Source organism: Zophobas morio, unplaced genomic scaffold (genome assembly GCF_036711695.1).
Source record: "Zophobas morio isolate AGI-343-1 ecotype UQ-CSIRO unplaced genomic scaffold, CSIRO_AGI_Zmor_V1 ptg000014l, whole genome shotgun sequence".
NCBI lineage: Eukaryota > Metazoa > Arthropoda > Insecta > Coleoptera > Tenebrionidae > Zophobas > Zophobas morio.
In genome coordinates, this window is record NW_026972119.1 from 1,352,251 (window position 1) to 1,379,267 (window position 27,017).

General features: G+C 36.4%; 1 long non-coding RNA gene across 1 annotated transcript; it reads right to left on the reverse strand.

Moving 5' to 3' along the window:
- Nucleotides 1–12,628: 12,628 nt before the first annotated feature.
- LOC135129116 (uncharacterized) lies at nt 12,629–14,384 on the reverse strand. The gene is made up of 2 exons (XR_010280509.1): nt 13,404–14,384; nt 12,629–13,313 (listed from the first exon to the last, which is right to left on the reverse strand). It is a non-coding gene; the product is annotated as an uncharacterized LOC135129116 (long non-coding RNA).
- Between the last annotated feature and the right edge of the window lie 12,633 nt (nt 14,385–27,017).

Below are 27,017 nucleotides of genomic sequence, written 5' to 3' on the forward strand. Positions count from 1 at the left end.
AAAATGCAGCTTGGTGTCAAGCTCGTGTTTTGTAACTGAATTTTTTTTTTCATGTCATTGGTTAAAAATTTGCGCGTTGGATTCTTTGATTAAAGGAATTACACGGGAGTGGAAACAACCCATTATGTACACATTTTCCAAAGGTACTGTTACAACAAAATATTTAGTACGACTTATAAAAATGCAATATTTACCTGCCAAAAAGCAGGACTAAAAGTCATTTCAACTATTAGTGATCAGGGTATCAACAATCAAGCTGCTATCAATTACTTAATGAAAACTACTGTTGCGCGTAGGGGTTGGCAATTGAAACAGATTGGGCAGTATACCAAATTTATTGGAAGGAAATGTCGCTGACACGGGTGTTGGTTACAATTATCACTTGTCTGCTACAACTACAACTACTTCTCCAACTACAAATACAAATACAACTAACTTCTTCAAGTGCGAGCCAAAAGTTATATATTGACAACTATAGTCATGTGACCGGCCATAGTTGCGGAGTAATGACATGACCTCCTTAATTTTGATTGAATCGATACTTAGCAATCGCGGAAAAGGAAATGCAATTCAGCTTGACTTCAGACTCGCTTCTTCCTAACTACGCTTGCACATGCTGCCGCAGCAACCCCAATTAAACAGGATATTTCACAACACCCCTCCACCCTTAAGATTGAAAATTGAACCTTGGATTCGCCAGGGGACAATTTTCAATTGCTTGAGCTTGAGTACCATCACCAGGTTCTGAACCTTGCGGGGAGGAGTTTTGCTTAAAACAGAATCGCCTAAACTTTAGAAAAGTTAAAATTACTAAAACTGTTACAATCAAGGAAACGGTTACATATGTAGAAATAAAATGAATGTTACTAGTAGACTGAACAGACAGTAAATGTTCATCTCGTCTTACAACATCAAGATCTTCACTAAGCCTACCTAACGTTACACTGTCATTATTATTAATAACTAAAGAAGTAGGGGTGCTAGACAGCCGACTAAATGAATGATGCGTTATGGTTAAATTTATATGTTCTACAATATTCAATGGATTAACATAATTTTCAAAAACATTCTTACTAATAAAATTCCTATTAAAAGCCCTGATCACTAAAGATTTTGCATACAAGACAGAAGAAGAATCCAAAGATATTATTCCTGACCTGATAATGTCCAAATTTATCCTATACTTATCGATTTTACAATTAATTTCTATGCTTTCCTTAAAGGGTGAGACATATATCCAAGAATTTACAGCATTTAATTGTATAAACAGAGAATGGTCCAATCTCATTACCCTCTTATTACAAGATTTAGGGATCACACTACTATCACAAAATAAGTTCGATTCACAATTATTATTTAAGTGGGTTAAGTAAATTGGACCGTTTTGCTGACATACATAATGATCCATGTAATAAAAACATTTGGCTAACTCAGTTTTTCCCAAAAGAAAATAATGTTGCTTTAACTCATCAATGGCTAAATACGTGTTCTCGGGTTCAATGAAAACAAAAGTTGAATTTGTTAAGAACATCGGAAGAGAAAATACCTTAAAAAGGCTATAGGATTTAGGTTCAACAAGTGGAAGAAATATTACAAAGGTTATTTTGTTGTTATAAGAGTAAATATGAATTTTGCTTAATTTGATAAAATAAGTGGATGTTCTTGAGATTAAGTTCGAAAGGGTATTTCAAATCGCCTAAATGACCTTGTAAATTTGATAATTCTTGCAAAAATTTTCTGGGCGGAAAAACAGTTGGATGGAGAAGACTTGTTGCGCTTGTAAAATAATATTTAAAAGGTTGTCTTGTTGAGATTTAAATGAAGATATTAATAAATTTAGGAGTGAAATGATTTCGTCCATTTCAAGAGACCATTTGGTTTTGGACTCAAAATAACTTGAATTTTGACCAATATTATTAATTTCATTAATAATTTTATTTAATTTTGAATCTAAATTCTTGAAGACGTTTGGAACATTTTGATGACTAGAATTCACAAGACGAATTGTACTTTCTAAAACTGATGTTTGCTGCTTTAGTAACGTCATTAGATGTTGCTGATTCTGCTTTAAGTTCTGGATTTGAGAATCATAGTAAATAACGTCATCTTCATCTAATGTACCGAAAAGTGTTTTAGAAACGAATCCTACTGCATTTATCAATCCACGCTTAACTCTTATTCTTTGTTGGAGTCCTAAAATATCGAAAATAATGTCATCTTTAGCCTGAATTTCAGTGAGAATATGAAACAAAGTTTTATTAAATGTTTGCCAAGATATTATGTTCATGTCTTGAAAAATTGGATTGTTACAAAATTTTGCACTGTCAGAAATCAAATTTAGAATTCGCTTGCGTTCATTTTGATACGATTGCATATGTAAATACACTAGCAATCTATCTATGTTAATTAAAATGAATCGCCGAAATGTATGTACGCTCATAACGTCAGAACGACTGCACCGAGTTGGACGATTCTTTTTTTTACGTGTACCTTATTGTCAGGACAAGGTTTATATGTAAGAAAATTTATAAAAATAAGACGGCTAAAAGATAAAAAAATTTTAAAAATGTTGCATGGGAATCGCCACTTCGAATGAATTTGAATAGTTGGCGTTCCTGACGGACCTGTCGCCTAACTGACGTGTCATACAAAACTATTTCTTCCGTGCGATTGTGAAAAAAGTATTATTGCATTTCAAATCGTTCTTTGTTTTTTTGTAAAAAAAACGTCGTTTATTTTAAGAAAAGTCTTAATTAAAGTGAATTTAGTTACACATTGCGAAAGTGTCTTATTAATTTTGATCTGCCACTCTATTTACCTATGTTCACTTTGTTGGTTTCGACAAAACTTCAAACTTTACCGTTATTCGAGGATTTAATTTGAAGTTTTCAATATTTTAAAATTCTCAAGACAAAATTTACAGATTTGATTGACTGTGAAAATAATTCTGTGTCGTTTTATCAAGTTCATGACAATGCCGAGAAGACGACAAGCTGACATAAGTCCACGAAGTCAAACAAATGTATGACGAACTACCTAAGGTGCAAATCGCGATGATTTATTTCAAGGGTAATTCGGATACGGAAGTTGATCAGCATTGTGCTCATAATCAACATCATAATCAAACTTTGAAGCGAGACATTGGACGGTATGAATAAAACTGAGTAGATACTCATTTTCGAAGTACGAAGTACCTACTTCATTATTACTCTTATATACCTGAGCATTTACCCGATGTACTGTGTATCTACTTGCAAACATTGTATCTCCCCGGACACAAATTGAACATTTACGCGTTTTGTAAGCATTTAATCTAAAAATGAGCATCGGCGTGGCAAATGACTATTTGTCCTTATAAATGATAAATTAAATGTAATATTTTTTTTTCCTTAAGAATATAGAGTTAACAAAGTTAGTTGAGTTACAAAAGTCTCTTTTGCTCCACGTTGGCCACCAACGAGCGATTTTCATGATTTTTGTGAAACTTTGCTGGTTTTGAATTTGAATTTTCTGTCCTCGATAGTTGATGCTCAGCAAGAACCACGGGAAGGTCTGGAGCAGATGTCGCTAGGAAAGGAGAGGGCTAGGAATTGTTAATGATGGATAGAACATTATACAGTACAATACAACGGAAATACAATACAGGTACCTACAATCTAGCTACAATACAGAATACACTACAGATACAGATACAATTCAGATACAATACAAATGCAAAGTTAGTATCCAATAGACCACCGGAAGAAATTGCACCAAAAATTGAGAATGTTGCAAAATGAAAACCCAAGCAAGCACACCGATAGAACTCGAAACGAAATCTATAGGTCGCAGCGCTCACACGCCCAAGGGAGAACGCAGCCGCATAGATACAGGGCCGACTGACCTCATCCATTTAGGATGATGAACCTCATCCGTTTAGGATGATGACCCAGCGTCTAAGGGCCAACAAAAACCCCCCAGGCCAGAGCGTCTGACGACATGGAGAATTCAGTCTCGGAACCAAAGAATGCACTGTTGCAAAATTAAAACCCAAGCAAATGCACCGTCAAAACAAAGCATTTGCACCACTGGAGCTAAATTGGCAAGACCTAAGTTAAGTTAGTAACACATACAATATACAGTACAAAATGCTTCAATTACAAAAGTTACAATATACAAATTTCTCCACGTTTGCCAACAAAGAGCGATGACTCTGCTCGCTCGTTGCTGTTGCCCAGCAAGAACCAAACAATACGAGGAGGTCTGGAGTGCGTCTTGCCATTAAAAGAGAGAACTAGGGTTTGATAGCATGGGTGAAGGACACCGTATTTTGTAAATTTGGACGCCGTAGTTTAAAAATGATGCATACGGTATTTTGTGAATTATGAACGCTGCACTTTGTAAATTCCAAAGCCGTACTTTATCAGTCCTGAATGCATGTTATTAACAACATATTTAAAAAAAAAAAGGGCATTCTTGGAAAAATATCCACTTTCCTTCGTGTTGACAGCACGTAACACAAAATATTTTCGCTAATATTTATTAACAATAAATTAGAAATTCGCGAACATGTGCTACTTTTAAGCCAAAACGGACCTCCAGTGTTGCTGCTACCAGACCGGAATCAAAACTAAACACAGAGGATGGAAAAATTGACCTTTTATCAGGTAGCTCACGTGACAGTGACGTCATCGTATGTCACGATGAGATTGCAAAAATTATTTTTCATATTTTAGATCAGAAATTGTACATTTTCGGGGTTAATTTAACAATGTTTAAACAAACTAATTTGTTTTTGCTAACCTCGTGTTCTTAGGAAGATGGATTTCGGTTTAATTATCATATATTGATAGTTATCATATTTGAACATTATGAACTCTATTAATTATGTTTAAATTTTATTTAATTATATCGCGAAAATGTATAGCTTTGACCCACCAACTTCAATCGTTTCGAAAATTTATCCAAAATGTAAACATTGTCGACCAAACGAATCACGGAATCCGATAAATTAAAACTGAAGTCGTACTTACCCTGTTTTCGGTCTTTTTCAGAAAAATATTCATTTTCGTCCGTGTTCACAGCACTAACATAACAAATTTTCCTTAATATGTATTAATAGTAAAATTGAAATTCGCTAAAACGCTCCACTTTTACGCCAAAATGAAGCGACGATCTTGCCGCCATCAAACAGAAATTAATACTGAACACAAAGGACCGAAAAAGGTGACGTTTATACAGGTAGCTCAGGTGACAGTGACGTCATCGTACGTCACGATGAGATTGCAAAAATTATTTTTCATATTTTAGCCGGGAAAATGCACATTTTCGGGGATAATTTAACATTGTTTAAACAAATAGATTTGTTTTTAATAACTTCGGGCTTGTAGGACAACGAGTTTCGGCTTAATTATCGTATATTGATGCTTATCATATTTAAACATTATAAATGATATTAATTATGTTTAAAATTTATTTATTTATATCGTGAAAATGTGTAGCTTTGACCAACAGATTTCAATTGTTTCGAAAATGTCCCCAAAATTTAAACAAAGTCGAGTGAACGAATCACGGAATCCGATAAATTAAAACTGAAGTCGTACTTACCCTGTTTTCCGTCTTTTTTGGAAAAATATCCATTTTTGTTCGTGTTCACAGCACTAACACAACATATTTTCCGTAATATGTATTAATAATAAACTAGAAATTCACTAAAACGTTCCACTTTTACGCCAAAATGAAGCGACGATCTTGCCGCCATCAAACAGAAATTAATACTGAACACAAAGGACCGAAAAACGTGACGTTTATACAGGTAGCTCAGGTGACAGTGACGTCATCGTACGTCACGATGAGATTGCAAAAATTATTTTTCATATTTTGGCCGCGAAAATGCACATTTTCGGGGATAATTTAACATTGTTTAAACAAATTGATTTGTTTGTAATAACTTCGGGCTTGTAGGACAACGAGTTTCGGCTTAATTATCGTATATTGTGTAACGTTTCAATTTTGTTGAAGAGATAAACGTTCCAATTGTTTTGTTTCATCCCTTCTTTAAAAAAAAGGGTTGTTTTATTGGGGATGCAATATTTTACGTGCCGACATCTAAGACATCATGGTTGCCTATGGGGAGTGTCAAACGACGTCGTGGCACTGCTAATGCGCTGGTACTCCCACCCCGCGAAAAAGAATATTCGAGAGAGTATCGACCTGATAGGGGAAGAGAGAGGTTCTCGTGAGGCGTTTTGGCGAAGATCCTGGAAGAAGGAAGTGCTAGAACGTCGTAGCCGAAGAGGAGAAAAGAAGTTTTCGAGAAGGTTTTGGCGAAGATCCTGGAAGAAGGAAGTGCTAAGACGTAGCCGAAGAGGAGGAAAGAAGTTTTCAAGACGATTTTGGTGGAGTTTCTGAAGGAAGGAAGTGGAAGGACGAAGAGGAAGTACTCAAGATAGAGATTTTTATCGTTTTGTTCGAAGCAAGAGGTTTATTTGAGCCGTTTTCGTATCGTCCACCACAGAAAAGAGGAATTTTATCGTTCGTTTTTTTATCACCGCACCCAAGTGAAGAGTTCCTGGAAGAACCAAGCTTATCGTGATGCCGTTGCAGTGAGTAGCTTATTGTCGTCCCTGTTGTTCCCTTGAAGAGACCATATCGAACCGACGACTTTGATTTTCGCTGTTGTTCCTGCGGAGCCGCCGCTAACCTTGAAGTTTTTCTTCGGATCCAGAGGTCTGTGACGCCGCTGTTTCTTTATCAATCCCAATCCAGACGAAGAGGAGCTGCTGATAACTACGGTTACGAGCTAAGTCCACTCTAACGCCTTATAGTTCTAATTTTCCATTTAGTCGCCCGGTCACAGCTATCTTTATCGAAATTCTTGGAAGTTTTTTTGTTTTTTAATTTATCATATCGCAAGATAGTTTGTACGAGGACGCATGAATACATTTCATTTTCTGCTATATTACTTTAATATATTTCAGTAATAGTCCCTTCTGGACGTTAATGGTACTTTTTTTTGTGAAATATTAGAAGAATTTCATTTAATCAACACTTGTCAATTTTATTATCCGTTGAATATATTTTTAGTTTTTTTTTCCTGTGTTTTCTTGTGGCTTGATTCTTCTCGACTGTTTACTCGACGTAGCGGAGTAAACTACCCCAACAGGAAGCTACGTGGCGCCCAATACAAAAAAATTAATAAGAACTCTCCGAACCACGACCCGCCCCGGCTAAAGAGCTGCCGTTCGCTGTAAAACCCTCCGAAAGAGGGTTATAATTGATGCTTATCATATTTAAACATTATAAATGATATTAATTCTGTTTAAAATTTATTTATTTATATCGTGAAAATGTATAGCTTTGATCAACCGATTTTAATCGTTTAGAAAATTTTCCGAAAATTTAAACATAGTCGACCGAACAAATCACGCAATCCGATAAATTAAAACTGAACTCGAACTTACCCTGTTTTCGGTCCTTTTCAGAAAAATATCCATTTTCGTTCGTGTTCACAGTACTAATACAACTCATTTTCACTATTATTTGTTAATAATAAATAAGAAATTCGTGAAACGAGCCCTACTTTTAAGCCAAAACGGACTCTGATGTTGCTACCACCAAACCAAAATCAAAAGTAAACGCAGAGGACCGAAAAATGTGACCTTTTATCAGGTAGCTCACGTGACAGTGACGTCATCGTACGTCACGATGAGATTGCAAAAATTATTTTTCATATTTTAGATCAGAAATTGTACATTTTCTGGGTTAATTTAACAATGTTTAAACAAACTAATTCGTTTTTGCTAACCTCGTGTTCTTAGGAAAATGGTTTTTGGTTTAATTATCATATATTAATAGTTATCATATTTAAACATTATGAATTATATTAATTATGTTTAAATTTTATTTAATTATATCGCGAAAATGTATAGCTTTGAACCACCAACTTCAATCGTTACGAAAATTTTTCCAAAACTTAAACATTGTCGAATAAACGAATAACGGAATCCGATAAATTAAAACTGAAGTCGTACTTACCTCGTTTTCGGTTCTTTTCGGAAAAATATCCATTTTCGTTCGCGTTCACAGCATTAACACAACAGAAATTAATACTAAACACAAAGGACCGCGAAACGTGACCTTCGGACAGGTAGCTCAGGTGACAGTGACGTCATCGTACGTCACGATGAGATTGCAAAAATTATTTTTCATATTTTGGCCTGGAAAATGCACATTTTCGGGGATAATTTAATAATGTTTAAACAAATTGATTTGTTTTTAATAATTTCGGGCTCTTAGGACAACGAGTTTCGGTTTAATTATCATATATATTTATGCTTATCATATTTAAACATTATAAGTGATATTAATTATGTTTAAAATGTATTAATTTATATCATGCAAATGTATAGCTTTGATCAACCGACTTCAATCGTTTCGAAAATTTTTCCAAAATTTATCAGTTATAAAATTTAAACATTGTCGAGTGAAGGAATCACGGAATCCGATAAATTAAAACTGAAGTCGTAAGATAATTAGCTTTTATTTATGCATAAATTGTGCAGTGCGTTCTTTCTAACACTGACCATAGAGATTCCCAACTCAAGGTGTCTACCCCATACTAACTGATATTTTGGTGACTCGATTTTTGCCTTGATGGTTGCACACTGTCACTGTTTTCCGTTTTTGTTGTATCGAGATACTACTTGAGCATCAACTGTTACCTACTGAAGTATTAGCATCATCTAGAAAAACTAGGAATATTTTGATTTGATATTCGAGTAGATACTTCGTATTTCGAGTATGAGCATCTACTGAGTTTTATTTATATCAACCATGGTCAAAAATTTGATCGAACGTTGTTTCGACAGAAGTTCCTTCGCACCAAAACTATAATGAAACATATTCAGCATTTTCGAGTTGAGTCTTTTCTTCACACAATTTTGTGATGACCTAATCAACATTTACGATCAACACGTATAGCACCTTGGATTGGTGCAGTGTAATACTAAAAATAACTGTATTGTATTCCCAAAATTATCTGCGAAAATCGAGTGGGCCGTTCCATCAATTTTTTGGGGGGAATAAGTAAATATTCTTAACAATTTACCATGCTTTCAATAACTTTAAAACGTCTGCAAGATCTCAAAGAAGTCATTTCTTCAACTCTTGAGTTATTCTCTAAAATAAATTGACTGATCCATACATTTTTTGGAGTCACTGTAAAAACAAATCTAAAAAATATGAATGCAATGATAAATTACGAAAATATACTGATGATGTTTTGCACATTTTAGACAGGATTTGTTCGGCAAAATCTTGAGATGACGTCATCAAGTTTTTGGGCTTGATAAACAGATATATTTTGATTAAAAACCTACCATGTCAAACAGTAACTTCAAAACGTCTGCAATATTTCAAAATTCAGTTTTGCAATTCTTGATTCAATCAATAAATTAAATTGACTCAGTGATTAATTTTTTTGAGACACCCCCTATAAGCAAAACCAAAAATTATGAATGGAATGATAAATCACAAGTATAGTCTCATCGTATCTTGGACATTTTAGAGAGGATTCATTTGGCAAAATTTTGGGCTGACGTCATCAATTTTTTGGAGGGGTAAGTAAATATATTTTGAATAAAAATGTATTATGCTTATCATATGTTTAAAACATCTGCAAGATTTCAAAGCATTCGGTTTTGCAGATTCAAAATTAAATTGTAGGTGAAACGAAGTTCAGGGGGTCAGCTAGTTTCCAATAATTATTAAAGACATCTACAGATCCCATTTTCCCATAATATAAACCTGAACTAGAAGTAATTGAACTAATGTTATAATGCTGATCCCCGTTAACGGAACGATTGTATGATCAAAATATTCCAATAAAAATTATAAAATATGCTGACCTCGCTTTGTTGTGGAAAGCCATTTTTGCTTGTTAGATAGATTAAATTCGCGCGCGTACCTGAAACCAAAGAAATATTTACTACGCAAAACTAAAATAGATTTTCTATAAATAAAATAAATAGAATTTATCCTTTAAACAATTTCAATCGGTTAATGTGCTCTTTTACAGGTTTTCGTTTTACTAATATTGTGCAGTTTACATCTGAATCGACCGATATTACTTTATATGGACCTTGGAACAACGGTTGTAATTTCTTAGTTTTCCCAGTAGTTTGGGTTTCACTTCGTAGCAGGACCATGTTGTCTTTTTCGATTTTTACGGAGTTTACAGTTTTGTCATATTCTTGCTTGGCACTTTGCTTGTTCTTCAAAATTGTTTCGCGAACGACTGAATGACAATGCTGGAACCTCGCCTTGAGTTCATTATAATAATCATCGTAATTGTAAAGTAATTCTGGATTTTTGGTTAATGATGACGGTAAGAGAGCTTTGCGCCCATAGAGAAGTTCGAAAGGTGTGAAATTAGTCGAAGTATGTGGAGTTGTATTGTACGTAAAAGTAGCAAAAGGTATAAATTCATCCCATTTATTCATGTCTTTGTTAATGAAAATTCTCAAATATTCAACTAAAGTCTGATGTGAACGTTCAAGAGCACCGTTGCTTTGCGGGTGAAAACTGGTACATTTAATTTGTTTAATTTTTAGCAATTTACATGTTTGCTTGAATAAGTCACTAAGAAAATTTGTACCTTGATCAGTAACTAAGCTTTCAGGGACACCATATTGACATATTACTTTAGTTGTAAAATTATACACTACTGTAGTTGCTTTTTGATCTGACATTGGTATAGCAATCGCAAACTTGGTTAAATCGTCTTGGAAAGTTAACAAGAATTTATTTCTGTTATCGGTTTCATTGAGGGGACCTACGACATCTAAGAATACTTTTTCGAAAGGCTTAGAAGCTGTAGTAGTGATATTTATTGGTAGCTTTGTTTTCTTGCAACATTTATTTTTTTGACATTGCTCACATGACAAAATGAATTTTTTTATATCGCGATACATTTTGTGCCATCGAAAATGCTGCTTTATGCGATGATATGTACGATTTACTCCTTGATGACCTCCTAATGGCGTAGTATGAAAATCTTTTATTATCTGAGCTATTTCTTCTTGAGTAAAATTTTGTTTTTGAGGACCCTCGTTATGTTAATTTGTGTATTAGTATCAAAAAATATGTATTTTAGCATTATCCTGAAAACATCAATTTTAACATGATGGCCTTTAAGGTGAGTACTGGAAATTGACAAATTATGAATATCATTTCGTAAACAAAATGATAACAAATTCTCAAAAGCATAAAATAAATCTTCATATTCCGGTTTATGAAATTTAGTTGATTTGACAACTAAATAAAAGTGATAAGAATTACCAACTTTTTGATGAAGAGTGTCGTAGAAATGAGGATTCTTTGCCAATAGGGTTTGTTTGTCATGATAATTTACATCATCTTCTAAAAGATCTTTGCCTGTTAAATAAATAATATGGGAATCACTGATTTTATCTGCATTGACTTGAACATTCGTGACCTTGGGATTGTTAATAACATTTGTTTCAATTGTTTTGAGGTACTTTTGGAATGGTGTATTTTCTCTGTTGGACGCACGCTTGTTAATATTATACAGGGTGCCGCATCCAAGTCTGGATATAGGGAATTAACATGCGAATTGGTTTTTATTTTGTAATATCTCCCCAGATCACTTTAAAGCTATTATTGAGTGATGGCTTTGTGGAGGTCGAAGAGGGCTATCGGCCAGTATTTTTTTCAAATCGTTGCATCGCGCTCATTCACTGTAAAAAGGTTTTAAAAATCGTATTTTGAAATTCGCGCCCGATCCGAATTGTCGCGAAGTGTTCCGTCGTACTGTCGAAGTTCGGCGATCGCGTATTTTCATTATCCATGCAAAATTCAAATGTCAAAGTGAAATTAGAAATTATTCTCATCAGAAATCAACGAACAAGTCAAACTGAATTATTTTATCCAGTGTGATGATTATTGTAGGACAAATTAAACGGAATAAATGCACAAATTGATCCATTCATTCGTCATAGTGCACGACCCCGTCAAACGAGCCATCTCGAACTACAATCAGACCGTATCCAAAAAGCCCAAGATGAAGACTTCAAGACTTCGAGCAGCTGGTCTTCCTCAAAACCCCATCAAAGCCCATCGGCAGCATTGCGACATTTTCTGGGAGCCCTCAAGCTAGGAATGTACTCGGGCTGCTTCACTCAGTAATCACTGAACGACTCAAATTGAATTATTTTATCCAATATGACGATTATTGTAGGTCAATTTAAACGGAATAAATGCACAAACTGCACAAAATATTTTATTAGGTTATGCTATGTTCTACTGCGATTAGATGAAAAAGCGGGGGCCTGCATGTTCTTCAACAGTTAATTTAATTAGTAGGTAATTTGGATAAATTTCACCCTTTTTTTTGGAATCACTAAAGATTGGAAGTCAATTGATTTTACATTCGTTAAGCAAGGATGGATTTTTTGCCTCCAGGAAGCATCTTCATTACAGGAAATTTTTGAGAGAGAAATGTAGAACATTGACTCATCAACATTTTAAAGTATTTTTCTCTATTACGAATGTGTTTTGGGATTCAGAAACTTTTGTATTACTGTTTTATTTGTTTATTGTGTTAACAACAACAAAAATAAAAATAATATTTCGCAAAATAAAGTTACATTTATTTTCAAAGGTGATAAAAATTACATAAAATCAGGTGGGCACGACGTTTTCTAGGGGTCTTAAACAGATGAGATAGAAGAATTTCAAAAAGCATCATGACAAAAAATTGAAGCCTGGGGACTACTTCTCACATATAGAGTTTTACGAAGGAACGCTTGAGAGAATCTAGGCTGATGGAGAGTTTTTGAGGAAAATTTGTTTTACTGACGTTCATTTGGTCTTAAGGGAAGTTATAATCGTCAGAACGATCAAATTTGAGCATTACACAACCCTCACGTGGTCCATGACCTTCGTTATCAATGGCGTGCAATTGTCAGTGTATGACTGGGGCTTCTAGGACATCATGTCATTGCACCTTTTTTCATCGAATCCGGATTGAATGCTCAGAAGTAGGATAATATGCTAGCTCAGCAAATACTTCCTGGGACTCGAAGGGTGCGGCATCTGCAGCAGGTCTTTTACATCCAGGACCAAATCTCCAGCCATACAGTTCGCATAAATGTTGTTTATTTGAACCAGTATTTTTCCGCAATGTTGGAATGGAAAGTTTGCACCGCCCCATTGGCCTGTGCAATCGCCGGATATAAACCCCTGAGAATTTTTTCTTTGGAGATTTCTTCACGACCATCTGCATTCAGACAAGCTATACAAACAGAGAAGCGCTGAAACAAGCAATCCAGCAATATTGTCTTCAAATTTCAACTAAAATGCTGATCAACACGCGTAGGAGTTTTGAAGATTGGCTTACTTACTGTACAGCTGCTGAGAGCAGTCTTTTTGAGCAATTCTTGAAAATAGTGCAATACTTCTCCAGATTCGTACAATATTTCATTACTTCATTCATCAACAATTGTTAAGTTTTGTTATTTGTAGTTATCTAAATGGTTCATTAAAAGGTCCTCTTCAAAAGCGCCAGCTATTTTGATGGTAAATCTTATCATCACACAATAAGAAAAGCGGGCCCTCGCTTTTTCATCTAATCGCAGTAGAACATGGCATTTTAATGAGATTTTAGTAATAAAGACTCGATCAGCACCAGCAACATAACCTAATAAAATATTTTGTGCAGTTTGTGCATTTATTTCGTTTAAATTGACCTACAATAATCGTCATATTGGATAAAATAATTCAATTTGAGTCGTTCAGTGATTACTGAGTGAGGCAGCCCGAGTACATTCCTAGCTTGAGGGCTCCCAGAAAATGTCGCAATGCTGCCGATGGGCTTTGATGGGGTTTTGAGGAAGACCAGCTGCTCGAAGTCTTGAAGTCTTCATCTTGGGCTTTTTGGATACGGTCTGATTGTAGTTCGAGATGGCTCGTTTGACGGGGTCGTGCACTATGACGAATGAATGGATCAATTTGTGCATTTATTCCGTTTAATTTGTCCTACAATAATCATCACACTGGATAAAATAATTCAGTTTGACTTGTTCGTTGATTTCTGATGAGAATAATTTCTAATTTCACTTTGACATTTGAATTTTGCATGGATAATGAAAATACGCGATCGCCGAACTTCGACAGTACGACGGAACACTTCGCGACAATTCGGATCGGGCGCGAATTTCAAAATACGATTTTTAAAACCTTTTTACAGTGAATGAGCGCGATGCAACGATTTGAAAAAAATACTGGCCGATAGCCCTCTTCGACCTCCACAAAGCCATCACTCAATAATAGCTTTAAAGTGATCTGGGGAGATATTATAAAATAAAAACCAATTCGCATGTTAATTCCCTATATCCAGACTTGGATGCGGCACCCTGTATATTCTAGAAAGACAATCAGCGTTAGAGTTTCTTTTACCGGGTTTATAAGACACTACATAATCATATTCTTCCAAATCGAGTCTGAATCGCATTAATCTTGACGACGGATTTTTGACAGAAAACAAGTACACTAGAGGTTTGTGATCGGTAATGATTTTAAATTTTCGACCATACAGATACGGCCTAAAATGCTTTACAGACCAAACGATACTCACTAATTCTCTTTCTATGGTAGAATAGCATTGATCTGTTCTGTTTAGTGTTCTGCTTGCATAAGAAACTGGCAGATCCTTGCCCGAATGTTCCTGAGAAAGAATAGATTCGATCGCGTGTTGACTAGCATCAGTGGTTAAGACAAATTCTTTGTTGAAATCCGGATACTGGAGTACTGGTGGAGATGATAATTTTGACTTCAAAATTTCAAAAGCTTCGTCGCAAAGTGATGACCATTCAAATTTAGCGTTTTGTTTTAATAGATTATTCAAAGGTTTTGCAATTAGAGAAAAGTTTTCTATAAATCGTCTATAATATGAAGCCAATCCTAAAAAGGATTTTAATTGTTTAACATTTTGAGGCACTGGATAACCGTTAATAACTTCTATTTTTGATGGATCTGGTCCAATTCCATTTTCGGAAATGACGTGACCTAAATAAGTAATTTCTTTTCGCAGAAACTGACACTTGCTGGGTTGCAGCTTTAGATTGTTGGCTCTTAACCTAGTAAAAACATCTGTTAATTTTGAATTGTGATCTTTGAGAGAATTCCCATGAATAACAATATCGTCGAGGTAAACGAAACATTTGAGGCCTTGGAGCCCTACTAGAACATTATTCATTAACCCTTGGAACGTTGTAGGGGAACCCTTAAGCCTCATCGGTAGCTTTTAAATTGATAACGATCTTGAAAAGAGAATGCTGTCAGAGGTCTACTTTCCTCTGAAATTGGAATTTCATAAAATCCTTGTGCCAAATCTATAACTGAAAAATATTTGGCATTGCCTAGCTGATCTACGATTTCCGTAATGTTTGGTAACGGATAAGCATCAAACTCGGTGACGTCATTTAATTTTCGAAAATCAACTACTAATCGCCATCGTTTATTACCATTCTGATCAGGTTTTTTAGGGACTAACAAAATTGGAGAGTTATATGGAGATTTACTGTGTTCTATTATGTCGTCATTTAACATTTTCGTAATTTGTTTTTCTACTTCTTGTAGGGGAGGAATTCATTATCACGATGAAAACATTTTTTTTTTCTTTTAAACAATAACAAATGGGCGTTACCTTTTTTTTTCATTTCTAACTTTACGAAAATGTCAGGATTGAACATAATTAAATCATAAACTCACTTTTAAGTCGTCAGAGATGATATCTGGATAATCACAAATATTTCCTTGTCAGTTAGGCCGGTGTCGAGGTGAATCGGTTTTATCAACAATTACTCAACCTGCAAAAATGCAAAGGGGGGTGTGAGCCATCGATCCCCAAGATTGCCAGATGCAATCTGCTACTTCAGTGATATTTATTACCAGCGAGTCCGTGTCTTTTTAATTAATTGATAATCAACAAGTTCAGTACCATTTTATTATGATCTGCATAAGACTGATTTACTTCACAAATTATTCAGCAATGAGCTCTGTCCAAAAGGTTGGAGTCAAAACGGTCTCTATCGTTTGATACGGAGTGTGCAACGAGTACTAAGGGAATACCGCGCGAAGTACTCACCCTCGCTATCGACAATGGCGACTAGTACTGAGTCGTGCAATGGGACGAAGGGAAAAAGGCGCACGACGCCCCCGCTCCAGTTACTATCCCAGGTCTAGTATCAAAGAGTGCAGGGACACCAAGGGAAAAACTGAAGACGCGCGAGGTGCCCACTTTGATAACCAGTCCTTTGACCACGGACATCAAGGGAAAAACTGAAGACGCGCAAGATGTCCGACTGACAACTCTGTCCGCCACAAACAGACACTTCCCCCGCCACAAACGGGAGGCTATCCGCAGAAACAGATAGTTCACACAAAAACGGGTAGTACCGGACTGTGCAATGGCAAGGGGGAAAAGTACGCGCCCTCACCGGCCCCAGGTACTACCCCGAATTGCCAGTTAGGTAACACAGGAAGGTGGACAGCTAATTAAATTAGCTCGACATGTCAAGGCTCATTTCATCAATTATTATATTCTCAATTTCTCTCAATTTCTGTTAACATTATTTGACAACTGACTCGGTACCACTTATCAATAATCAGGTCAAATACTTGTGGGCACTTTACATCACGTTAATGCGGTTGAATTTCTATCTCAAAAAACAGTTGCATAGACCACCTCAAAATCTACTACTGTAAGATAAATAGTTTTTAATCACTGTGAAATGCGTTTTGAAGGTTGAACATATTGTTTGCATTGTTTTTGATCTAAATATATTTAGATATTATTAATTAATTAAAATTAATAATTATATAATTAATTTGACATCTCATCGACAATTGTGGCAAACAGTTTATTCATGAATGGTTTACTAAAAAGGATATAAACGATTTTCATTAAACGAATTTAAATAAGCAATAAGTGTGGAGCCATCAATTCTTTACATAAAATTTAGTTGGCGAACATTTCATCAGAGGGTGCTTAATGGCATTTCATTTTATAACATTATGGGTACATATATTATTGTGTATAACAATTATTCATTACTTTATCTTATGCACTTCGCAGTTTCGCATTTCGGTGTCACGCTGCCTGCCTTTCGTTTGTTCATTTATTCTTGTTTTCGCCCATTATCATCCTTCATCGTGGAGGTACCACGTTCTGAATGTGATAAAACGTCATTAGTTAAAGCATCAGAACAGAACAACATTCTTTCTCAATATTATTGCTATTGCCATTCCAGGCAGCACAAGTTCAATTATTCAACGAAGAAAATATTTTATGTTTGTTGTGTATGAATTAATTCAAAACAAAACTCGTACATTGAAATCGAAAAACAGTCCCGTGTACTCTTCATCAACAGAAATGCAAATCAGCAGTCATCTAATCACTCGTCTCCGAGTCAAGAACGCGCACGTGAACAAAACGCCGGAGAAAGGACTAATAACTCAACCAGATTTCCACGAAAAATTATAATCAAGTTCAAAACCAAGGAATTTTTAACGAAACGTTTTCCAACCAAACCCAAGACACAATTTTCGAACACCAGTTCCGATGTCAATCCCCAAATTCGAATCCAAATCAGGGAAGACAGCACATATTTGAAGAGTTTTACTATACTTATAGAGTATACTATAATGAAAATAACTTAAGAGAGAGAGCTTAAACACAAATGAACTTGAATCAGACAACAAGGCAGAGATGCGCAATATTTTACTGCCGGTGATTATTTCACCGTGATCCGCAGTATTCCAAGATCACCGTCAAGAAATGGACGGTGACAGGTAGAGGAGCAATCATCATTATCACGGCGTCAGTCACTAGACGGACCTCATTCTGGGGAAGAGTGCGAAACCACCACCGGTTCTATGTCGTGGCGGATTTGTCCGAGATAATTGCTGAAGGTATGAACAGCATGGCAGGTAAACTACGCAGGCATACCGTGAACGAAGAAGGAAATTTGAGTACGTCCATATTAAACAATGTAATTACTGAATTTAACCCTTTGAATGCCGATGTTGGTGAATGGTTAAGCGCTGTTGATGAATTTGCTACCCTCGACAATTGGAATGACGCTACGACTTCTCATTTGGCTTTTGGTAAACTCCGTGGTCCGGCGGAAAATTGGTACCGCAGTTTGCCAACAAAATTATTTACATGGTCTAAGTGGCGGGCTATGTTATTATTCGACCTAAACGAGACCTGCATAAAGCTCTGCAGACTGTGATATAATGCAAACCCACTTCCAAATACGCACTTTATAAGTATGTTTCTGAAATTATCCTTAATTCATAAATTAAAATTACCCTTGTCGTGTGAAGATCAGGTCAACTTGATAATCGGAGGTATAGATGACTAACAAATTAAATTTGAGGTCGGAACGGCCGGCATTAAAGAACCGCATATACTGGCGACGCATTTTAAATCGTTGCATGCGATAAGAAAACATCACGTAAGTGGGATAAACACTAAAACAGCGACTCCGCAAATGTGCCATAATGCCTCATATATGTCTCAAAATAGACATGAGGGCCAAAATGCACGTGTCAATCTCCGCCGCTTCGCTTGCAAGGGTTATGGGCATCCTAGAAGGTACTGCCCAGATAATAAAGATAATTTTCCCTCAAGTCATTCCTGACTCATCGACTTGGAACACGAAAACATAACCATAATACGCGTAGACGATGGTAATTTTAAGGTTTTTAAAAGCATAGTTATTAAAAATATAGCTCATAAGTGTTACGCAGATTTAAGTAGTGAAGTCTCATTAGTCACAGAATCCAGAGCAAAAGCACTCGAGTTAATGAGTTTCGAGCGTAGTTCTCATATTGTCTTAAAAACGTTTGGTGACATTCGCATCAAAGTGCCCCTCTCAGTACATATTGACGTAATTCTCGATGGTATCATAAGGAATCTTAAATTATTGGTTGTAGACAAATGTGTTCAGGGAGTTAATGTGTTAATAGGTCAAAATTGTATTTATTGTCGTCCATTAAATTACATTACTATCAAAGACAAATATCCAATTCCTCTTATTGGCGATCAAATAAGAAGGCTTTCTGGTTATCAGTGGCTCACTTCTCTCTAGCTATTATCAAATCCAGATGGCTCCCGAATCTATTCCCTTGACAGCGTTTGTAACACAAAACGGTCATTATGAGTTCCTACGCATGCCGTTTGGTCTGACCAATGGGCCTGCCGTTTTTCAATGAATGCTCAATATAGCACTGGGACAGCTACGATTTACCAAGGTGTTGGTATATTTAGATGGTGTAACTTGATTACCGCACAGTCTATCCAAGAATCATTAAATGTTCTCAAAGAGGCTTTGCAAGTTTTTAAACAAAATGGATTAACGCTTAGTCTCTCCAAATGTTTCTTTCTTTGTACAGAGATTGAATATCTTAACCATGTTGTACATATCTAATTCTGAAATTAAACCCAATCTTGGTAAAATCCATACATGGAACTATTTCCAACCCCAACTACTGTACATGAAGTACGTCAGTTTTTGGGTCTCACAGGCTATTTTCGTAAATATATTCCAAACTATACATTCAAAACAAACCTCTTAGTGAATTGTTGAAAAAGGATGAGTGGGCATAGAGTAAAGATCAGAACGATACATTTCTATCCTTAAAATTATTACTTGTAGCAGAACCTATTCTAAAACTTTTTGATGCTGAAATCATTTAGGAATCGCATATATTCGCATTCAAGTAGTTGATGCGGAGCGTTTCCATTCCTTTGAGTTAGAAATATTAGGCATAGTTGAATCCGTAAAAAAGTTTAGATATTACTTACTGGGCATTAACTTCACCATCATAGCTGATTATGCTGCAATGTGGCATACATTCTTTAAAAATGAATCAAATAATCGCATCAGTAAGAGGATTATTGCACTAAGCGAGTACCAATTTGAAATTATACATAATAAAGGGAATCAAAATATGCTACACGTTGATGCACTCAGCCGTAATTTGGCGGTTGAAAAGAGTATTTGCTTAGTAACAATGGTGGAATAAGACTGGTTCCTCGCTGCATAGCAGTCTGATAAAAACATCCATAGCATTCGAACCATTCTCGAAACAGGTGGTCGTTCCGTACAATCAGAAATATTTCAGGTATTTGCGTTAAAAGGTGCGAAAATCTATAAAATAACTGCTAATGGATTTCGTGGGGTAATTCCAACAACAATCAAATTCCAGTTATTAAGACTTCATCATAAAGATATCGGTCACCTGGGTTTTGAGAAAACGTATGAACTAATAAGGCGCATTTACTGGTTAAGGAATAGGTATGCGACGTTTTATTAAAAAATAGGTGAGAAACTGCCTCGATTACGTTTTTTTTTTACTGGTAAAAACAGGGTTTTCTTCACCCTATCTCCAAATTACGCATTCCGTTTCATAAAATACACTGGGGCCCTTTTATTAAAACTAGATCTGGTAATAAGTATATGTATGTTATTACAATAAATGATGCATTCACCAAATTTATACCCGTTTATCCTGTAAAAAGTACTTAGCGCAGTTATTTACTCAAGGTGTTTTAGAAAGTTATAAAGATTTTTGGAGTACCCCACAGATTGATCAGTGACCGAGGTACGGCTTTCACCAGTCAATCCTTTACGCAATTTTGTAACGAAAAGGGTATCATCCAGCATCTAAATGCGACCGCCATGCCTATGGGAAATGGACAGATGGAGAGGTACCATTGCACAATCCTCGAATCCATGGCAGCAATGGGTGGATGACGATCAATGGGAACAAAATGTAGCGAAAATTCAGTTGCGAAAGCTTAGATTAAAGCGCTTAACCGGCTAATATGTAGGTAGGTCACAGAGCTTGCATGGTCAAGCAATGTGCTAGTCTTGCGGAAGCTTGGACTGGTAGCGTACGGCCTGTGGCTTGTACGGGTATTGATGCTGAAACGTACTGGAAGCGCGTATTGTTAATGTTAAAGTAACCATGGTTAGCTAAGTTAATTTAAGCTTATTAATGGGTTTTGGCCAAATTCACATTTATTTATAGGTTAAACTACTAAGGTGCAGTACATTAATGATACACATAGTTAGTGCGATGTTTTCTTAGTAGTTGAAATTCAAGGTACTCTCCCAGTTTCCAACCGAGTGGGACATTCGTTCGTTAGGAAAAGCCGTGTTAGCGGAATCAGGGCTGAAAATACCGCCACGGTTCGGACTAGCTCGTATTGGGTCGGAAATGGGAATATGGAACAGGGGATTGGAATACTGCGATTTTTACTGAAGTTGCATACATCCTTTCCTTGTTAGCTCCAGAGAATAAATCGTATTAATTTTTTATGCGTGTTTTAATTATTTTTCCCAATAGGAATATATTTTTTAACTTGTATTTGAGAACTCCCACAAAATAATTTGGAACCTCTGAACAGCACAATAGTATATTATACAGGGGCCGCATCCAAGTTTGGACATAGGAAATTAACATGGGGAATTGGTTTTTATTTTATAATATCTCTCCAGATCACTTTAGAGCTATTATTGAGTGATGCATTTGTGGAGGGAAAGGAGGGCTATTGTCCAATATTTTTTGCAAATCGTTGCATTGCGCTCATTCACTGTAAAAAAGCTTTAAAATCGTATTTTGAAATTCGCGCTCGGCCCGATTTGTCTCGAAACGTTTCGTCTCAGTTCGACGATCGCGTCTTTGGATTAGCCATGGAAAATGGAAATATCAAAGTGAATTTTCGATTCGCACTTGGAAATCATTGAACAACTCAAACTGAATTATTTTATCCAGTGTGATGATTATTGTAGGTCAGTTTAAACGAAATAAATGCACAAATTACAAAAAACATTTTATGAGGCCATTTTACTAAAATCTCATTAAAATGCTATGTTCTACTGCGATTAGATGAAAAAACGAGAGCCTGCTTTTTCTCATTGTGTGATGATAAGATTTACCATCAAAAACAGGTGGCGCTTTTCAAGACAACCTTTTAATAAACCAATTAGATAACAAGAAATAACAAACTTAACAATTGTTGATGAATGAAGTAATGAAATATTGTACGAATCTGGAGAAGTATTGTACTATTTTCCAGAATTGCTCAAAAATGCGGCGGCTCAGCTGCTGCACAGTATGTAAGCCGATCTTCAAAACTCCTACGCGTGTTGATCAGCATTTGAGGTGAAATATGAAGACAATATTGCTGGATTGCTTGTTTCAGCGCGTCTCTATTTATATAGCTGGTATTGTTCGAATACACACGGTCGTGACAAAATCTCCAAAAAAAAAATTCACCGAGATTTGGATCCGGGGAACGCACAGGGCAATGGGGCGGTGCAAAGTTTTCATTTCAACATGGCGGGAAAATACTGGTTCAAATAAACAACATTTTTATGCGAGCTGTATGGCTGGAGATTCGGTCCTACATGTAAAAGACCTGCTGCAGATGCCACAACCTTCGAGTTCCCGGAAGTATTTGCTGAGCTAGCATATCATCCTACTTCTGACCATTCAATCCAGATTCGATGAAAAAAGCTCCAATGACATAATGCCCTAGAAGCCCCAGACATAGATTGACAGATGCACGCCATTTATCTCGATGGTCATAGACCACGTGAGAGTTCTGTTTTGCTCATCGTTCTGACGATTAGAACCTCTCGTAAGACCAATTGAACATTCGTTAGTGCAACAAATGTTCCTCAAAAAGCCTAGATTCTCTCAAACTTGAGCGTTCCTTCGCAAAACGCCATACGTGAGAAGTAGTCCTCAGGTTTCATTTTTTTGTCATGATGCTTTTTTAAACTCTTTTATCCCATTTGTTTAAGAGCCGTAGAAAACGTGCTCACCTGGTTTTCTTTAATTTTTATCACCGTTGAAAATAAATGTAACTTTGTTTTGTGAAATATTATTTTTATTTTTGTTGTTGTTAACACAATAAACAAATAAAACAGTAATTAATACAAAAGTTTCTAACTCCCAAAACACATTTGTAATAAAGAAAAATATTTTAATGTTGATGAGTCAATGTTCTACATTTCTCTCTCAAAAATTTCTTGTAGCGAACACGCTTCCAGGGGGCAAAAATTCCATCCCCGGTTAACGGATGTAAAACAGGGGCGGCTCATGAGTTGAAAAGTTGATGAAGCAAAGCACAATACGCTCCAAAATATAAATAAATCAAGATTACTTAAATATTTTCTACTTAGTCAAATAAACAAATTTGTAAACTCATTTAACTGTCCACCAAGAACCAACATGAAGGTGTAAGGAACTCTTGTAAGGAAAGGATGGAAATGACAGGACAAAAGGAAAGGGTAATGTGGTCAGAAAAAACTAATATAACTTAAAAAAAAAAACAAAATTAAAATAAACTTTAAAGAAAACGTATCGAAAAAAATCAAATACAACATAAAATAAACCTATTTGATTTATAACAAAAAACAAAACGAAAAACATATAAAACAAATACTCTCGATTTATTTTAAACTTTTTTATATATCAATAATTAACGATTTACTCAAATCAGGAACCGGCCGTTTTAATTCCTTAACTACATACAATTTATCATCATACGTGAAAGTAGAAAAAACAGAACTGCTATTGTCATTTAACGTTAGTAGAGAAAAATTCCGATTTACTCGTAATCTTAAATAACGATTACCGAAATCAAATTATGACAAGCACAAAGCACTAACGCGACACACACAAACGTAGGCACTTTTAAGACAAAATTCTGTTACCGAAATTTTGAATCAATTTATACACACACAGACTTGTGGCAAAACAATCAACGGCCTAATTTTGAATACTTCTGCAAATGCAGACTGCATTGGAATCGCACGTTCTCCGCGCGCAAATATTGTTGTCCATCTCTTTTGCAAGCACGGAAATGAGGCTAGCCTCAATTTTGTCTTTTTTCAACTCATACCGCTTATGAGTGTATTGCAGGTTGCTTACCTATTAACGATATGATTTCTATATCCGCTGTAGAGGCAAGCTCCGAGTTTGCCTCATTCGCGTCACAAAATACATGTTGTGTCGAGTGTTTCAGCGCGCTGTTTAATTAAGTGAGCAACGAGTACCTACTGAGATAAAAATAAGAATATAATTTTCCATATTTATTTTTAAAATTTTAGAAAAAAGACACAAATTATTGGCCGAAATGTGTCGTTAAAAAATAGTAAAAATCCTAATAAGGCGTAAAATTCATTGGTGAGGCACTGCCTCACCTGCCTCATAGGACAAGCCGCCCCTGATGTAAAATCAATTGAATTACAATCTTTAGTAATTCGAAAACAAATTGTAAAATTAACCCAAAATTGCCAAAAAACCTTTGACTTTATAAACTGATTCCTGTCCACTTCTCTGTTATACCTGGTGTCTGTAAAATGGCGGATTCAGTCTTCAGTACGTTATATACGGGGGTTTCGGGAGTCACAAAAAAAATAATAAAAAAATTCTTTATGATGTAGATTACGAAAAAAACGTAATTTTATAAAAGTAAAATTGGCAACACTGCACACACCTAATGCTTACTTCCTGATTTCTTAGTAACGATGGTGACTGAAATCCAACTTGGCTTTATATCAGGCAAACATTGTTGTCAAATGGAATTTTATCAAATTATTACAAAAACAACACAACCATATCTTTGTGCATTCTAACTGAAATGGTAATTAAACATGGTCATGGGCGAAAAAAATATTATCTGAAAGTTTTATTACTAGTTTTACTGTGATAATGAATGAGTTGTTTAGTTGTTAAACGTAGCAAAAGAACCAATTTTAAAATCATTATAACTCCACCAAAATGTGAGGATTTTTTTTACCATTTATCCCAGACTCACCAGTTGATTGCAAAGTGTTTAATCACACCGAAGGCTAGACAACCCGTTGGGAAGCTGTAGACTGCAGTTTCGATCTTGTTGGATCTCATCAGTACAACCCCTCCCATCGAGTTGTCTAGCATTCATTGTGTTTCGCTTACGTGTTTAAGCTTAGCAACCAGGTGTTAGTGTGGCGAACTATGTGTTTACCCACACTTGCCGAAAGTTCGTACTTTCGCGCTGTTTGAGGGAAATCAACCAGTGGACGGAAACAGCTACTTCCCGGACAAAAGCCCCGCCGGAGGCTGAATTACACCTGTCTGCACTGGCGTCGCCACTTTCGCGGATAACGGCCGCGTTTCTCTAAATTTGCAAAGTGTTTAATCACACCGAAGGCTAGGCAACCCGTTGGGAAGCTATAGAATGCAGTTTCGATCTTGTTGGATCTCATCAATACAGCCTATCCCATCGACTCCAGTGCAGATAGGTGTAATTCAGCGTCCGGCGGGGTTTTTGTCCGGGAAGTAGCTGTTTCCGTCCACTGGTTGGTTTCCCACAAATAGCGCGAAAGTACGATCTTTCGGCAAGTGGGGGTAAACACATAGGTTTAGAGTGTAGCGGAGAGTTAATCCGCCATTTTCCAGACACCCGGCATAAGATATTAAGTGATATTTAAGCATGCATGCAAGTATATCTTCTCGAGCTGAAAAAATTAACGAATTTGTACGTAGATGCATCTTACAACATTGTCATGAAAGCTATTACTTACTGATTAAATTAACCATTGAAGAACAGGCAGCGAGTAAATTCCTAGCTTGATGGGCCCTCCACACATGTCACAATGCTGCCTATGGAGGTGTTGAGGAACACGAGCTGCTCGAAGGTCTTCATCTCGGGCTTTTTGGATCCGGCCTGGGTGTAGTTGGCGATGGCCCGCTCCTGGTCATAGTGCACGACCCCTTGGTCGTGCACTATGACCAGGAATTCGTGCAGGGATTCATGTGCTGCACCCAGCACCAATGCATGGATCAATTTGTGCATTTATTCCGTTTAATTTGTCCTACAGTAATTATCACACTGGATAAAATAATTCAATTTGAGTTGTGCAGTGATTTCTGAATGACAGTCTCGAACATTCAGTTTGACATTTTGATTTTCAATGGATAATCCAAAAACGCGATCGTCGACCTGCGACGGAACGTTTCGCGATAAATCGGGCCGAGCACGAATTTCAAAACACGATTTTTATAGTCTTTTTACGGTGAATGAGCGCGATACAAGGATTGGAAAAAAATATTGGCCGATAGCCCTTCCTTACCTCCACAAATGCATCACTCTATAATAGCTTTAAAGTGATCTGGAGAGATATTATAAAATAAAAACCAATTTCCCCTTGTTAATTCCCTATGTCCAGACCTGGATGCGGCACGCTGTATACCAAGAGACCAAAATGCACGATTTAATCCCGAAAGTGGAGATTAGTGCCCGAGCGTTAGCGAGAGCAATAACCACTTGAGGGATTACATCGCACTTTAGTCTTGTGGTGTATATACTATTTTTTGCCCCCTCGAGACTATAGATACTAAATTTTAAATTGGAAGAAAATATTCAAAATTACCTATTGTTCGAACAGTAAGTGCTCCATTCCGGCGCACGCGCGAGTGAGCGGAAGTAGTACGCTACTGAACGTAAAAGGTGCATGAGTGAACGTTTTTTCCTCTCGCGTGTTCCTCGTTGTACTTCTCAACATCAGGCTACCAAGAACCAGGGGCCCCTGTCACCGCCAGCAGGATACTCCAGGTTAGTGGTACTTCTCAGTTATTCTCGGTCCTTCGCGCAAAGTTAAGTCACGGCACCCCGCGTGCACATTTGGTCCTAATCGAAGCCGGATCATAACCTCAAATTTGTCGGTTTATCGGTTTCTCGATCGACGCTTTATCGCGTATCGCCGCAATGACTAACGAAGAATTGTTGCAATCTCAAATTAAGAAGCTCGCCGTACTGAAATCTACACGGGAAAAGTTATTTGCTCAAGTTCAAAACTGTTATGACTCCGTGAAGAGAACCACCGTTGATACAGCTCTTCAGTTCAAGCCTCGGTACGAAAAACTAGAGGTTATTGAGATAGAAATGG